General features: G+C 34.6%; 1 protein-coding gene across 1 annotated transcript in view; it reads left to right on the top strand.

Annotated features, from left to right (window-relative positions):
* GABA-B-R1 (gamma-aminobutyric acid type B receptor subunit 1) overlaps positions 1-18,459 on the top strand; it is a 418,797-nt gene that overhangs the window by 138,132 nt on the left and 262,206 nt on the right. The window lies entirely within an intron of this gene.

Raw genomic sequence — 18,459 nt, 5'->3', positions numbered from 1 at the left:
CAGATACGTCGTGCTCTCTCAACTAACGTTAGTCAAATTAGTATCGTAGTTGCAGGGTTCGGAACGGAAACAACAACTCGAGCATCAACTTGGGCACTGCAACCGTTACCAACTCACCTTTGATAATTTTTACCGCAGTAGTAGATGAAACGTCAGACATAATAGCCTGCAGATTGCTGCCAAACAACCCTGAAAATAGCTCGCACATAGAAAATATTCAAAAAATACAGGCAAAACAACAGCAATGATAATTTCTCAAACATCAGTTTCATCAATTTTCCAAGACCTGAGTTTTTTTACTACAAATAGTTTCTATAAATATTTGATTCATGCTCCAAAAACTTTCCTCAATAAAGATCAAGAAAAATATGTGATATTCAAAGAATGATATCAAACGAACTGGATCGTGGAATTCTCCATATCCTAGATATGCAGTCTGATCACTTTTTACGTTCACCTGGTAAATGAAATGAGCATATCGCTCCTTTCATCTGAAGACGATATTTGATGAAAAGCAAGTTTGGTTTTTCGATATTTACTTTAGATCATATCGAAATGAATGTACGATGTTATTTCAAAGTTCTTTCCACCAAACGAAGTTTTCGTTTATTGAATTAAGTTTGAGATGGAGAAACGAAATTAAAAAGAGCCTAAAAACTTTCTGAAATATTGACTCGAATGTACGGCAATTCTATTAGAGTCGCTGCCAACCGAAGCATGGTGTATATCATGCTGATATCATTTTGTATACCTACGTTTCCTTCATAGCAGATCTGGCGTATATAAAATGTTCATGGAAAGTTGTCCAATGTATCGTGTTTGTAAGATATATGAGACTTCACAAACATTGTGAAAAAGTGTGAAGAGAATAACATAGAAATAAAACCAGAGACCGTAATAGTATTTAGTGTGGTAAGATAAATATATTTCATTCTTGAAATACTTTCTGAACATTGTAGGTAAATACAATAAAAAAATAATTCATTCGTTTGTTTCGGGTACATCTATCTTTCGATTATTCAATCGGTATTGGAACATGAAAATTAGGAAAAAAATTAGTTTGGTGTTGTTTTTTCACTTGAGTTCTGAAAATACCCTAACGAACATTTGTTTATTTATATATTCGGGATACAAACAGAAAAATCCACTTCAGTATCCACATAATTGAATTAATATCAAATTAAAAATAACCTATCATAGTGTCTGAAATAAAGAATAAATTAGAATTAAATACTATAACAAAAAAATAACTGATCAACAGTTATTCACTGTTGGTTTAAGTTTCACGATAGTCGTGTCATGAAGTGTTCTGACGATGTATTGAATCTATTGGAGCCTCTGGAGACACCCTACATTTTGTTTCATGAGAGAGAGGACATTGGCAGATCAAAATCTTCAGAAGATGTGGTGCTGCAGGTTTTTCCGGGTTTTCCTGTAGCTGAAATAGCAAATGCGCCACTGGAATCAATGAAGTCGCCCGGAGCGTCAATGAATGTTTATTGTTGTTTGGATATTGTTTGATGAATAAATATATTATATTGTGGACTCCGAATGGATGATGCAAACATTAACTTACTCAAAACAAATGCATTATAAAGAGATCACGGAAAAGAAAATTTGTTACTTCAAAGAAATTTATTTAGTCTAATTTATTTCATCGCTTCGATTAAATATCATTCATTCCAAACGACGTGTGTATTGTATCGATCAGATGATAATTTTGCGGAGACAAAATGAAATTCTCATTTTAATTTCTCTAATATTTGACAAAATATTACTTGAATTCAATTCTTCTTTGAATTGAAATAACTAATGGATGTGATTGTTTCAATCGAATATTTGTTTGATACAATGAACATATGCTTGAAGAAATAGTTGGGAATCAAGAATTTTTTTTACTTACATCAACAAAATATTTTGTCGTGCAGATATGACACTTTAATTTCTTTGATTTAATTGAATTTTCTTTCATTCAAGAAATCTTTTTTTTCCGTGATGTTATTGATTTTATTTGATTGAAGAATTAACATTTTCTCGTGACATACCTCAGAGCACTACTACTCTTATTAATTACATAATCTATATGTTCATTGAAAATAAGTTTGGAGTCGAAAATAACTTCTGAATATTTTAATGAATCAACTCGTGAAAGCAAGATATGATATTTATGTGATATGGAAATGTGTGGATATTTTTGTTACGGGTGAATGTAATGCAAGTAAATTTGAAAAAATTGAGATATACATCGTTTTTTTCACAAAATTAAAGTAAATTTTGTATGTCTCTCTGAATTTCAAGCAATCTGACAAGGACTTTATTCGAAGAAGAATTTTAATCAGCGTACATTAAAGACTTGGCATCCTCAAAACATTGTTTATTGTTACTGATATGAATGATAAAAAATAAGGACCTAGATGGGACCCTTGTAGTACTCCAGAAGGTGTTGGATGAGGTTCAGATGAATAATCGTCTGTAAAGATATATTAGGTTCTGTTTTTTGAATATGATCCAATCCACACCGACTTCAGCAAGAGAAGTTTAGGTATTGTTGATATTTTGCTTATAGGACGACAATTTTCTACCTTATTTTTCCGTCCGTTTTTTAAAATGGGTATCACTCCATAACAATATACATAACAAAGAGACATATCAAAAAGAATTGTTATAAGTGTACATATAAGCACAGTTTTTGCATAAAATTGCAGGTATTTGATCGGGTGCTGAGCCTTTATTAATATCTAATTCTAATATATCTCGACTTCCTTTTTGCCTAAAATAATTTGTGATTAATCAGATATATTATCAGTTTCAGTAAATTGCTCCCGAGAAAACGTATTTTGTTCGTCAACAGAAACACTTTTGAAAAATATTGAAAATAAATTTGCTGTCTCATGACCATTTTTTGCTTCATGATTATTCAACTGCATTCTGTGGAGAATCTTGCAGACCGAGTGCTTTTTAATTGATGAAAAGTTCCAAAAACATTTGAGATTATTTTCTACGTCTGCATTGACATTAAAAATGTACTTGCTGAAATTTTTCTTTATCATTGCTTTTGATCAAGTGCGGAGGAGCTTGAATGAATTCAAATCCTTCAAGTTTTTATACATTTTCCATTTTTTGTGAAACTTACTGTTTTCTTTCATTACTTTAATAGTTGAGGTAGAATTGAAGGAAACTGTCTACTTTTAAAACATGATGGGAAACGGAACTGAGAAATAACTATTTACATATCTATGAGTAGTTTCTATAACCACGAAGAGTTTTTTATGATATCCATTAGACAGAAATCTATTAATGATATGTTGAATAATATGCAATAACTAATTTATTCAACATGAAACACAAATAAAAATAAGAAGGCAATATGAAAGCAGAAGTAGATAAGAATGGACAGTTGATTTATAAAAGTAACTGAAAGCTTGTGCGTGACTATTGAATATATAAGACGATTTTTAGATATTATTATTTAATTACAACATTTCATATTAGGGCAATGGAAAAAAAACTTTGGGCACATTTGTTGATTGAACGAATCAGAGAATCTCGAAAATACGGTGTTACATTTTTGAAAAGTTCTGATATTATCAAAACAATGAGTTTATTGCATAAGTTTGAAAATGTCCGTTTAGGACGAAACTGCAGAAACGTTAGTTACAAATAAAAGTGGTAAAAAACATAGGAAGTTTCATTTCTCTTTCCTTCAATACTTTCATTTTTTCCCGAAAACTGCGAACAATAAGAAAACCCAAAGAATAAAAAAGTTGCTACATTTAGTTGTTAACTCTGATGATAATATCAATGTAGCCAAGTACAAAAATTTTCCTCAAGATTATCAACCAGGTTGGTCTCTTCAAAGTTATTGTGAATTCCATTCAAAATATGTATGAACTAGAACCACCTTCAATTAAAGCAGTTTCATCATGATTGGTGGAAATACTTTTCAAAAAGTAATGTAGAATTGATTTCTTATAGAAATTTCGAAACTTTGTAACAGACAGTGTTTACATAAATATTTTTCAAAAACTATTCAGTAACAACCCCCTGATATTGAACTGACAACTCAGATGATGGCAAATATGGCTTGCGAATTCCGGCAATCCAACTTTTGATGAGCTGAGACTCAAAAAGTTCTCCAAATTCTCTGAAAATGAAAGATCTCCATTCCACACAGAATGATATAATTCAAACCTCTCCCTTGGAAATGAAATTCTTCGAAGTGAACACCTCGAATAAGCTTCTCATTTATTTTTCACAATCGGCTGGAATCGTGAAATGAACATGATGAATTATCTCTGCCGAGGATTCAATCATGGAAGGTAAACATTTCCAAAGCACATTTGAATAATTTCCATCTTATATTTATCTTCAACTTCACTGCCCTCTGTTCATTTCTGTTCTATTCACTGTTCAATGATGATGTTTGTTTCCATTATTTTTCTAACTCAAATTTGCTCACTAACAAATTTCTGATTTCCGTTGCCTCGTGATTCTTGTTATGGAAATGAGGAGACATTACTAGGATAGGAATTTACTAGAATATGGTAGGAGATATTATATTGTTCCGTAATACCATGCTCCATTGTCAGATTATTATTGAACAGTTTACAAAATCGCAAAACGTGTTTCACTATAGAATAGCTGAGGAGCTACTGTATAGCAAACACGTGTTGCGGTTTTGTAAACTGTTCAGTGAAAATACCACAATTCAGTGTTATTTGAATACATTATGGATTTTCATCAAGCACTCATCGTTTAATTCCATTATATATTACTTTTCTTTTAGATTCCCCTGACAGTTCTCAATACTCATCGAAAATGAGTCAAAAATACTCCAAAATTTGTAGGACAATAATTGTGTTTTGTGTTCTTACGAATGTTGGAACTAGAAATAACATTCTGTTCAATATCTTTATACGTGCTTGAGATTACATGCAAAAGTTAGCAAAAACCTTCCGAAGACTTCAGAAAAATGATTTGAAATCAATGATGGAATATCGATCGAAGTTGTAATCTAGTCAATTTCTGGTCTTTTTAAGTACTGGATACCATATTCTGTTGACCAGAATACCTTCTTTTTTCTGTTGGTATAGCTATGTGTCTATAGAAAAAACTTATTTCCAACAGTATTTCACTAATCACAAACTGATTCAGTTACAACACTTAGCAATTAACACTTATTTTATTTTCACTATTTGAATTTCTTGCCGCTCGATTCACTTTCTGAACTGCCCTCTTGGGTCGGGAAGCCGTGCTTATATAATGTAACGGTTCTTTGTAGAAATCTGTGGTTGGTTCGGTACTCGACTAGAGTTTTACCGGCGGTTGCCGACTGCATTCTTTCGCGGTCATGTGTTTTTTACATGATTTGGCCAGCGTACTGGCCAGGGGCGGCTTCAGATTAGTTACAATATTCACAGTAGGGTGGTTTCGTTGTTATCCCGGCGGGACCCCCTAATATTTGTTATTCTTCTAGATTTGGAAAGTTTGAGCTCATTTGGATCCGTACCTCATCGAGATTAAATTTGAAAAAAAAACAATTCTTGTGCTAAAAATAGCCGTTTTTTTCATAAAAACAAAAACTATTTGCCCTAGAAATTTGATTTTTGTTTCATTTTATAGAAAATGTTGCTATCTTCAAGTTTCAATTTGACACATTAGTGGTACACATTTCTATCCCTTGAAAGGTTGGATTTGTTACAGAAGAGCAATTGTCAAGGACCTTTTCTTCAAAGTATCCTTACCTGTAATATCATAAACCACATTTTTCCTTTTTTTATTTTTCTGTTTCTTCCTCTTTCGAAAGTATTAGGAAGGAAGTCAGAGGGCTTTAGTTAGTTTTTTTTTTCAAACAGAGAACATTAACTATGAAAAACGTTCTTCTGGTGAGTTTTTTCTTGTGAGTTTCGAGGAACTATGTCTTCTTCTCGTTCGGGTTCGATTTTAAGGCAGAATGAAATGGTGTATAGAAATGGCCACATGTCTAAACAAATCACTGGCAGTAAATCACCATCTAATTGTCAAGTTTTACGGCAAGTGGATTTGAACACAAGAAAAGCTGCAAGACTAATTATACAAGAAATTATAATTTTTTGGAAAAAAGCTGAAACATCAACCATACACTTTGAAAATTGTGTTGTAAATCTTGAAAAACTGTACGAAAAGTGGAAAATACTACAAATAAACGCTAACAGATCTAAAGGCGCAGCTTAAAATAAAAATGTAGAAGCTTTCAAGTCAGACCTTCATGAATTAAAAAAAAAATGACGCCCTGGCTGTATAGGAGGCATTGACTGGAATTTTGTGAATGCAGAACAACGAAGAGAAGAGAGACAAGCAGCTGAGATGGCAAGATTGAAAAAATCACGAAGCAAAGTGGGTTGGTAGAGTTTTTCTCTCTTTTCTTGACGTTAACCCTATTATTTTTTCCTTTCGAGATTGTCTTGAAGCCTTTTCCGTGAGTGCTTTGCTTATTATTTGTTAGCACTTGATGAGTTTTTCTTTTCTTTCCTTTTGGAATATGTAAACTTAATTGTACAACTGGAATCTTCAACAAGCAGCACATCAGAAGGAGAGGAACAAGAAGAGATGGTGGTGAATTTTCTTGCCACAGAGGATGGAGGACCAGAAATAATGAGAGAAGAGTACGCTAGAGAAAGTGAAGAGATTATAACCAAAAAATTGTCTTTATTGTTGGAAAGATGTAGTATTTCAGATAGAGATGCAGTTCGAATAATATCAGCTACTGCAGAAGCGTTAGAATTTGACTTGCATAATTTAATTGTGAGTGTAATACGACTTCGCAGACAGCTATTTCGAAAACAAAGGACTGAGCTTGTCAAACAGAATCAAAAATTCCGATTTAGAATGGAATGGAATGGAATATTACTTTGAGATATTCTGAGTGAAGGAAATGTAGAAATGGTAGCGGTTATAGGGATGAAGAATATTTGATAGGAGTTCCTCTACTTGGAAATGGTACGGTAATTACTCAGGCAAAAGCTGTATTTTCAGCAGTTGAACAGTGAGGGGCAGTTCTGCAGTAAATACTAGTTGTTTCAAAGGAACCTGCATTTTATTGGAGCTAATTATTAGAGAAATATCTTCATTATTTAGCATGTCGCTACCATATTCCAGGAGTAATTCCTAAATCAGTTTTTGATTTAAAAATAGGCTCAACTACTAGCAACCACACGAATATTTTCGAAAAGTTTTATACTGGATGGTCAAAGCTAGACAAGACAAAAACAAAACTGTTATTGAAGATGAGAATATTAGACGTAAAATTGAGAATTCAGATGAAATATCAATTTTTCTTATAAAACAAATGAAAATGCACTGATGAAAGACGAAGAACAGTTTCTTTTTTTTCCTATCTCTTCAAAAGCCACATTATCTAAGTCGTTACTACCTCAATCTGACAATACATTGTAAATGTGAATGATAATAATAAGTTTACCGTTTTATAATGATTTTTTTTATAATAATAACTTTTCCTTTTTATAATGCCGTTTTTATCCGATGAAAAATATGTTTTTCCTTTAACCAGCTGTCACCCCCCTGCGAATGACAACTCTCAAAAATCGAAACTTGTGCGAGCTGAGGACTAACGAAGCCTTACCTTCCAATGTGTGATTTCCAATAATAAAATTCTGATCATCATTTCTTCTTGTTTTTTATACTTTTTTGCTATTATTTCCTCTTGAATCCATGATTTTCAATTTGGGTTGTGCTATATTCACATTGAAAACAGTTTTAACTACAGTCTTTCTCATGGATCAATTGAGAAAATAAATAAAGCAAAATCTGGAGAGCGGATGTAATTTGAGCTTGTAATATCGTAAGTTATTTTATGAAACACCTCATTTTAATAAAAAGATAAATCGTCAACCTTGATGGGACACGGATTAACCGTATTCATTTGAGCTAAAACTTAACAAACCTCATTTATTGGCCAATTGGCAGCTTTCAGGTTTTGATGACTACCCTAATAAACAGGCTCCACATCCTAGAAGAAGAAATACTACAACTTTCGGCACGATATAGCCGCCAGAGGTTAGCAAAGTCTTATTGCTTTGAATAAACGAAGTCAAGGACCGCATCGTTATGACATGAGGATCATCTACAAGCCAATTTATTAACTACGCTTCAGATCAGCCGAGGATGAAAGAGGGCCTTTAATATTCGCCGGTGTTTACAGAATTCCATTTTTCTGTGGCTTAGTTTACATCGGGACTACCAAACTCAACATCAACAGCATACAATATAACAAGCTACCTTGCCGCCTTATGCGACTAGAGAAATCAGAACATGTGCTAGTAGAAATAGACCACGTAACAAAATACAAAGAATATATCTAGTTCATAGTGTTACCACGCACGACTTCATAGGAAGGCCATTGGGATCTATAAGCATTACACAATTTCAACAAAAGAAGAAATTATATGGGGCAACAGAACCTGGTATCCAGTACTGGAGAAGATCAAAAATAGGCTAGAATACAACTCCGGTGGACATCTCACCATCAGCATACCTATCAACAACGTGGATAAACCAAAACAACTAAGTAACCGTGGGGGCCAACCAGCGTTTGCATAAACACACCCCCGCAATAGAATTCATCACCATCACCCCCACCATCATCCCAACCATTATCGCCATCACCCCAACCATCATCTCCATCACCCTATGAATATATACGAGTGAACACGTAGCTTGCCAGTCAGTTGTTGCTGAGACTACGAAATAGAAACTTCTTCTTCGGAGTCAACACACATTCCTCTGATGGAATGTGATTAACTTTTGATATAGACTCGAAGTAAGCGGTATTGTGCATACTTAAAGATGTCGGCGCTCTCAAAGACCAGAAAACCAATACAGAGAAATGAAGCCGCTGCCAACTAGTCCAGTGGCGATTCGTATTGGATAATTTTTACTAACCGAGTTTTATGATTGGTTGGAGTCAAGTTACGGTGACGAATAAATATCCGTCGTGTTCAGTTCAGGAACTGATCGTGATTTGAGTGTTGAAATTCGATATTGGTAAGGTTATAATTACTTAAATTTTTGTTTCCTGTTCAAAATGTGGCGTCCTTGGATAAGTATCAATAGTAATAACGAGTGTGATAACACCGCAGAATTTTTTCTGTGTAGTGATTCCAATAGCGATGGTAAACAATGCGAAAAAGAGGTGCCAGTGAATAAAATCCGGATGCATTTGAATATTGAAACACAGAGAGTATGTTTGAATGTAAATGAGAATCTACATCCCAAGTTTGGTTTCGAGGGAAACAAACTATTACAAGCAACAACAAATTTGACCCAAATTCCATTCTCAACTGTACGTAAAATAGTCAAAAACAAATCTTATAAACGATGTGATACGGGATTACCAAAACCTTTAGATGTTCATCTAATAACATCATTGAAAAAAACATAACACGACTGTTACGAAAGCAATGAAATTCCTGCAACTGAAATCATAAGGAAGAAATTGAATACTTCCGGTCATAAGGTGACCTGCTGTGACAAAAATCTTCAGAATTGGATAAAGAAATTAGGATTTAGGTTTAAAATAATAAACAAACGTCAAGCAGTTATGGAAAGCAGAATAGTGGAATTGCGTAACAAATACTTAAAACAAATAACTTAATATAGAAAAGAACAACGGCAAATTTTCTATTTGGACGAAAATTGGTATGACACTTACGACACAGTTACGAAAGGATGGATTGATGTTCGAGAATGTGTACGCCTAACATGCATGCAAACAAAGGATCGCGAATGATCACTATGCATTGTGGAGACAGTAGAGGATGGGTTTCGAATTCTTTGAAGTTATGTGGAAAAAAACAACATGGAAGCTAATATTTTTGAAAACACATTGACCCCAAATTTGGATGCGAATAGTGTAATAGTTCTTGGAAACGCTTCCTATCATTCGCGACAACTCAAAGTACCGAATAGAAATTCGAAGAAAGATGAAGTTTTTTAATGGGTAACAATTTGTATTCTGAATATAGCAATACCAAAAACCAACTACTTGAAGTTTTACAGACAAAAACATTTGAAGAAGTGTATGCCCTCAAGAGTATTGCTGAAATGTGTGGACACACCATACTGAGACTTTCCCCCTATTTTTGTGTTTTCAATTCCATCGAGTTGATTTGGGGAAAATTGAAACAAAGCATCAGGCGTTAAAATAATTTTCCAAAATTTGATAAAAAGGTAATAGAGCTAGTTAAATAAGAAGTATGTAATATTACTGAAAAGACTGGCAGAAAAGGATTAGAGAAGTAATTTTAATTGAAAAAGATCATCATTTAAATGATGATATATATAAACGAAATGTTCATTATATATACTATTATATATTTTTATTATGTATATGTGTCTGTAATTTTTATCTTTCAGACGTTTCGTTTCTTACTTAATCAGAAATGATTATTGAATAACGAAATTAGTTAGCTTCCTAACTATATTATTAAAGGGGAGCCGTTGGAAGGTAGGTTGCACTATATCGTTTACTTGAACTATACTTCAGGTAATTCACCGAGATATTCAGAGATGTGTGCTTGTTTTTAAAATGTTTTATAAGTTGGATGAAAAAAAAAGATTCCCGCGTGAATGTTTTTTTCTTTGTCAGGTGATCTTGCAGGTCACCTGACATCATCCGAACTGTTATTCAAATATAAACTATAAGGTATCATTGTAATGAGGAAACTATATGAATTTCAACGATGCAATAACATACAAGGTGTTTTATTTGGAAATCAAACGTTGATGTCATTTCCGAAAAAAAAAAAACGATAGTGGAAAAAATCTCCCATTACGTCAACTGTCTCTTTGTGAGCATATTTGAAATTTCTCATTACTCAAGAATAGCTGAAAGAAATAATGAAGAAAGAAGAGGGTGGAATAGAAAGCTACAAAGCTTTTCTTTGATAGTTACTTCATAATAGTGAGAATGGTGACAGTGAACAAAATATGGAGAAAAAAAAACACCTATATTTCCCATTTTTGCTCTACACGAACAATTTTTTTCCATCTAACACTTCCTATTGAGTGAGTTTTCTAAGTATATAAATTGAAATTTCGATTTAACGCTCACCGTCGACTCATAACTCAATCCAAATGAGTTATTGTTACGCTAGAAAGCTTTTTCAATTAAAGTCACTTCCAGATCGTTGTACCGACAAACTAATTACATGTCTACCACCTGTTATTCCAAATGTAACTTTTCGATGTACGAAGCTGGTTGGTTTCGAAGGGAGTGGCCATGACAAATGATATCATTTTGGTTCACTTCATCGTTACACGCTTCAGTTTGAATTCATGTTTACCTAAAGTAATATAATTCGGAAATAGTGGGGACTTTGTTTGAACACCCTTAATATATTCTGAATAGCGGTGATGTTGATATAATACTTGTTGATCGACTTTCCTGGAACTACTTCTGTCATGTCAGAGATCATTCAAGTTCTTTTTTCTTTATGGCAAAATGAAACACTTGAGCAATTGTTCTGCTGTTTCAACGGTATTACCATATAAAAGACATATTCCACCAGCAACAGTTTTGGATAAATATTTTTGACTCTTCACCAGCAGCTAGTTGCTGTGTTGGCACTACTGAAAACTACTATTTCTGACAGTCACCAGAGTTTGTTTTCCAACATTTTTCAAAAAAATAACATGAGAACTGAAGATGATAATGAAACCAATGACGGTTTCCAAATCGATTTCTGCGACATTAGAGAACCTATGGGTTCTCTAGTAGTTTTATTTTTCGTATCCAAGGCTACTTCTTTTATTGGAGACCTAAAATACTGGAATCTAAATACTTCACATCACATAAAATCTCTAAATTTTTCTGATTCTGATTTCATTCATCGACCTAAAAGTACACATTATTTTCATCACATACAAACACAATCGTTTTTGTTTGTAAATTGAAGTTTTCTTCCCTATTTGGCAAAAGTAATTGTTTCTCAAGTATTTTTTCATGTAACGGGGAATGTTCCTCAATTTGAGTTATTACAGCAAATGCAAGTATGAACAAAATTAAGTTGAGTTTAATTTATGAGTTTTTCAAATTCACTTCGAAAATTATTCAAATTGATGTTTCAGATGTTGGGTTTTAATTTGTGAAGGGATTTGTTTCTGATTCACATATTTGCAACAGTGCCTATATCGAGTTGAAGTAATTTATAGGTACCTGGATATTCTACTTTAAAAAAGGAAAATTATCTTTATGAATCAACAATTTAGGCAGAATATAAATTATAGTTCAATACCGCCTCCACAAGCCACATAAACAACAGTTGTTTTGTTATTCATTTATATAGAGGAAGATAGGTTAGGTTTAAAATGCGTTGTTTTAGATATGAAAACTACTTGATTTTCGTCAGAGGGAACATTCCCTATTCAATATTTATATCGAAGTATTTGTTTCGAGAGGGACCTTCAACCGCTCTTAGGATGAGATTCTCATCCAACGCGTTCAGTGCTGTAGTATCGAAGGATTTGACGGTACCACGGACATCGAATTAGTTATAGTAAACGGTCGGAAATTGATGTTGTATTTAGTTCATTCGCTTTTGTTATTATTGTTTTCAGTTTTTGTAGTTTTAAGTAATTTACCAACAAATATCCTATAATAACCTTGAATTTCGTTTCATACGAGCGCACGCTTCTGGTAAAAGAACGAAACTGGTTCCACACTTCGTTTCGAGGTCACCGAAAACTCGCCAGATTAGACACCTTTGGACTTTTTTTCATGAGGACATTTGAAGCAAAAGGTAAACGAACCTGAACCTGTTTCAATATGGGATATACGGCAGATAATAATTAATATTTATAGAAACATTGACGTTACTGTATTCGGAAATGAAATATCGGCTAGGCTGTTGATATGTCAAGTTCAAGGCAACCATTTCGAGCATCTTCTGAACTAACCTCAAGCTTATTACCTCATATTATGTAGTTAAATGTCAATATATTCAGGCAATTATTAAATGTTCCTCCATTTTCTAGTAGGTGAAGATATTGACTTCATATTCCAGGGTTGTATAGTATTCGTCAGAAGCTTCAAAATGATGTATTACAAGACCCCCCTTCCATTTAATTTTTTCCCAGATAGCGCCCAGTTGCCATCTTAGAAGCTTCATCTGTCAATTTCACTTCAAAATTAATTATTCATGCATTATTTTCACTATCCCAAATTCCAATTTTTTTAGTTGACCCGTTCAAAAAATGAAAGGGGGTGAACAATAAAGAAATTCCAATAAATTCCATAATGAATGTTTGGAGAACAAACACGATAAGAATTAGTGAGTTTTTCATAACTCATTATTCATATGAAAGTATTATTCAATGTCCATATGGAAGTAGTTGTTTCGAGGGGCTTCCTCTTACAGTTTGTATCTGAAAGTAACTTTTATGAATGACTTAGACATCTTTGTGAAGAGTTCATTTGAACTTGATTGCTCTTTCTTTTTCGTAGGTTTTCCATATTTTTTGTATGTAGATGAAGAAATAGGAAGTCAAAAAGGTTTTCTCACTAAAATTATTGTCCATAAACCATATAAAACCATATCTTTTTCAATTTGAATATACTATTTGTTCCTGAAATTTCGTTTTGGGCTCACTGTCATCGAAGTCTCGAATACATTTCTTGATCTTTGGAAAACATTATAGTCATTATATAACATTCTAAAGGCACCTGAACAAGGTCAAAATGAAGTGAACATCTGGTAGTGTCAAACAATCCTATTATTATGTGCACATAACTAAAATTTCCAGACCGACAAAAACATGCCACTATTGTATAGCACATTAATTTCCCGTTAGAATTGAAAGAGACCTGAACGTCAGAATATGTAATAGAACTGATTTATCATCATAATTTCTATCTGAATTTATTTGCCAGAATATCAATTTAAGTTAAAGCTTATGAGATATGTGGGAGTTTAGCCGAACGCGGAGAGTCGGAAATTTATGTGAACGAGTTCTTGTGAAAAATAAGGATGCTCTAGAGAAATCCTGTGGGAAATTGTTTTGATATATTTCGGGTGATGAGGACTGACTCAGGTGGAAAATTATCACTCCAGGAAGTTTCGCAGTAATGTTCTTTTGCATCTTTTAGAACGTTGAGAGTTGACAAATTGTAACCCATATAGAATAAAATATTATTGTTGTGATATATTTTTGAAAAATATTGACAGTTGTAGTGTAGTGTCATTCGAATGGTAAACCCTGGTGTGACGAATTGAAATCATGATTCAGCACAGTTATAACTCAGTTTGTTTAATCTCCAGCGATTCAAATCCAACGTGAATCGCTACTTTTGCACAGTCACCGATCTCAGAGCGCCTTAAGGATTTTCCTGTAGTGCTTGTGTTTGGTCTTGAAAAAAATTAACGAACATGTAAAAAACTGAAGTGGATTTCACCCAGTCGCGTTATCTATAGGGTAAAACCGGGATGGATGCCCAACCTTATTTGAAGAATACTAATTTTATATGAATAATTTCAATAATGTATCCAGCTCAATCCTTCATGTTGAATTATCATTATCATTTTTCAACCCATCAGATTTTGAGGATATATGCCTGCCTGTATGGATAGTTGCCCCACCATGAAAATAGTCAGAAGGATAGATGCCTGCAGTGCAGAATAGATGTCATTAATACCGTGTAAGTAAACAAAAACCCAAACCAAATGTTAGGTATTTTCACTCCTGAAACAGCTGTCTCCAAAAACATGAGTCATAATTATAAAAAACATTTTGTATTTTTTCAAATCTTTCAATTGTTATGATCACAATCAAATATTCCAAGAGTTTGCTCAACTAAAATATAAATTCTTAAGTTTCAACTTGCATATACCGGGTGTCCCAGAGCTTTTAGGCCAGCAGATATCTCAGTCACCTGCAGAAAAAAATTGAAAAAAAATATGTATATCATAGAAGACCACCAGCACTTTCATGTGGCAGAGCAAAATCCACCCCCTCGCGAGCAACCCCTGCGAAACCACCCCTAACTTTTGTTTTTCAAATGGCAACCCCATGTTGTTTGTCGTTCAACTGACAGCTCTTGTTATTTCTCAACCAACGATATATCATATTCGTTCGAGAAAATTGAATACGTTAGTGGGTACTATTAACTGGACTGATCGAATTGTTCTGCATTGTAGACACCAGAAAAAGTGGACGCTACGCAGAAAAAGAGGCGATAAAATGTTAGAACTTTTTGTGTTTCCTTTCATTCCTCTGATATCTGGATGACACATTGCCATCAGTCGTGATATTGTTGTTGTATATCAAAATGCCTTTTACCTTCACTCCCAACGAATACGTTGATATGCTTTTAATTTTTGGTGAATGCCGAAAGAATAAACGTGCTGCGGAGAGGCTGTATGGGCAGCGCTTTCCTGATCGTCGACAACCAGGTCGTAATACGTTTTCGTATGTAGAAAATACCATGCGAACGGGATCATTTCCAGGAAAAACAGATCAAGTACATCCTACTCCCGTGCGAACTGAGGAAAATTGCATAAATGTGTTGGCCTACGCCGAAGCACATCCTCATATTTCGGTTCGTGCATTGGCGGTAGAGATTGGGATCAGTAAGTCATCTGTGCAAAGAATTTTCAAACAGTACAAGTATTATCCCTTCAAAATTCATTTACACCAAGGACTCAGACCTACCGATTTCAAAAGACGAACGGCATTCATTGCTCACATTCAAGTTTTAGTCCATGACAATCCAAACATCCTCAATCAAATCTTGTGGAGTGACGAATCCCGCTTCCATAATAATGGTACTGTTAATCGACATAACATGCACTATTGGTCACAGGACAACCCTCACTGGATTAGAGAAACCAATTTCCAAACAATGTGGGGTGTAAACGTGTGGTGTGGTTTACATAATGGACGACTCATCGGGCCCCATTTTTTCCAAGACACTTTGACGGGCCACCGATATTTACATTTCTTGGAAAATTGTTTACCTGCCCTCCTGGAAGATATTCCACTTGAAGAACGACAACAAATGTGGTGGCAACAAGATGGTGCTCCTGCACATAACCATAATGTAGTCACTACATTCCTCAATGATACTTTTCGAGACCGTTGGATTGGAAATAGTGGACCTGTGCGATGGCCTGCACATTCTCCAGATCTCACGCCACTGGACTTTTTCCTGTGGGGATATCTGAAACGAGTTGCCTTCGAAACACAACCAATGAATATTGACGATTTAACCCAAAAAATTTTAGAGGCTTGTCATACCGTTACTCCGGAAATGATTAGGGCTTCCTGTACTCGCGCGCTGATTCGGCGACTTGAAGCATGTGTGGCAAGTGCTGGCCAACATTTTGAACATTTTCTGTAGTATCATGTATCAAAATACAGATGACCTTAAACATTAATATTTCATTTGTGTTTTTATTTTCTATGATTCTGCATGTCATTTTACCTACCATGATACATCATTGACCGAGAAATGAAAAAGACTGTAAGTTGAACCAAAACAAACATGGGCGTGCCATTTGAAAAACAAAAGTTAGGGGTGGTTTCTTGGGGGTTGTTTACCAGGGGGTGGATTTTGCTATGCTGCATGAAAGTGCTTGTGTTCTCCTATGATACATATTTTTGTTTTAATTTTTGTTCTGCAGGTAACTGAGATATCTGCTGGCCTAAAAGCTCTGGGACACCCGGTATAGGTAATCATATTTTTTAAAATTTAATTTTACAAGATTTTATTCAACAAAAATATAAATTCCTAATTGTTGTTATGGAACATTCACATTGAGTTTCAACATATCACACAATCATTCTTTTTTATATTGAAATATCACATTAAAGATATCTTCATTATTTTATCCATTTGCATTTTGGGTCAGAACTTTGATCAAAAGAAGTTATTGACTTTTTCTCTACTAAGACCTTTAACTCTAGCCAAGGATTAACCTTCAGCTTGTCTGATAGACAGCTCCGGATTTCGTTCAATACAGCTTCTGAACCATGCACCTTCAGCATATGGCTTGTCTATTTGGGAGAAATCAAGCATCACCAAGCTTGAGAATGTGCTTCACTAGCGTTTTCTCGTTGTCAGAATCCAAAATAGGATATTTCCCTAAAAAAATGCTCACGTTAATGGATATATTGGAAACTAGAGACAGCAATTAGTTACTTGTGATACACTGTTTGGGACGTTTGCTCTAGTAATGAATATTACTGGAGTTTTGTACCAACACCTTGGTACAACCTCAATACTTCTTGAAGATAATCACTTGGTAATCGAAACACGTGTCGAGGTGATAAAATAACGATTTGGTTTTGTGATAAAACTCCAGTAATGAAGCGAAAGCTTCTCAACTCCCTAACTCCTGATAAAACAAGTGAACCTTAAAAAAAGATTTGGTGGTGCAGCCAGGAAACGACAGAGTCGTCTCCTCGAAAGCGGGGTAACCTATGAAACCGCCTTGCATAAAATTCTTGAGCAGCGTACGCAGAATCTGTCTCAGGTGGGGGAACAAACCCCCCATGAGAAGGTTAGCAAACGTTTGCGCTCAAGTGACGATTCACCAAAACCAGTGGCGAAAAAGCCCTGCACGGCTGAATCTAAGGCAAGGTCAGGTATAGCTGACGTGCAAAAACCCTCATATGGGTATCAATGTTGCAACTTGACTACCTCATCAACAGAGCATATACTTTGTGCCTGCCCCGCTGGGGACAGAATTAGGTCTTTAGAGTTCGGCAGAGCCGTACTCTTACCATCTGACATGAAAGACCACTTACCAGACAAATTAATCAGCTTCGTTGAGAAGTTGGGTTTATTTGGCCGAGTGTGAATAGGTGTGAGCCACAATAAACCATTGCGGGGTGAGGTAGAGAGTCGAATAGACCCACTCACTTTGGACCCAACCTAACCCAACCCAATAGTCAACAATTAGTTAATTGAAAGTTTGTAATGACCTGTAGTACATGATCTTTGATACATACCCAGGGTCAACTTTGTTGTATTTCTAGCAGCATATCGTCTTCGCAATGTCGTCGATGGAATCCCATGGTTTTCTTGTCCATTTCATCGAAAGCTGACTGAAGTAGGTTTTCTGTGGTCCACGAACATACTCTAGCTCGAACTCCTTCTTTTCGTTTATAATTTCGCTGTAATCATAAATGACAGTGTATGGAGGGATAGATGCCCCTAAGGGCACCTATACCTTAAAAAATCAGGGTAAATATCCTTTCTGATAGGTGAAGATTCCCAAGTATTTTTATAAATAAATTTAAAAAAAAAAAGAATCTATTCGCACCTAGATGTAGACTCAATGAACCAGTATATTGACGTAATAAAAAATATACCGGAATTTATTACTAATTATAAAGTTATACAACGCAAAATACTAACCTTTGAATCTTTGACGTGTTCCTGAATGTCGTCGCGGATATATA

This window comes from Leptinotarsa decemlineata, unplaced genomic scaffold, assembly GCF_025532065.1.
Source record: "Leptinotarsa decemlineata unplaced genomic scaffold, Ldec_3_MD MMD2_tig00026328_RagTag_RagTag, whole genome shotgun sequence".
NCBI lineage: Eukaryota > Metazoa > Arthropoda > Insecta > Coleoptera > Chrysomelidae > Leptinotarsa > Leptinotarsa decemlineata.
Note: the sequence above shows the minus strand (reverse complement) of the source record. Positions and strands in the feature narration are given on the sequence as shown.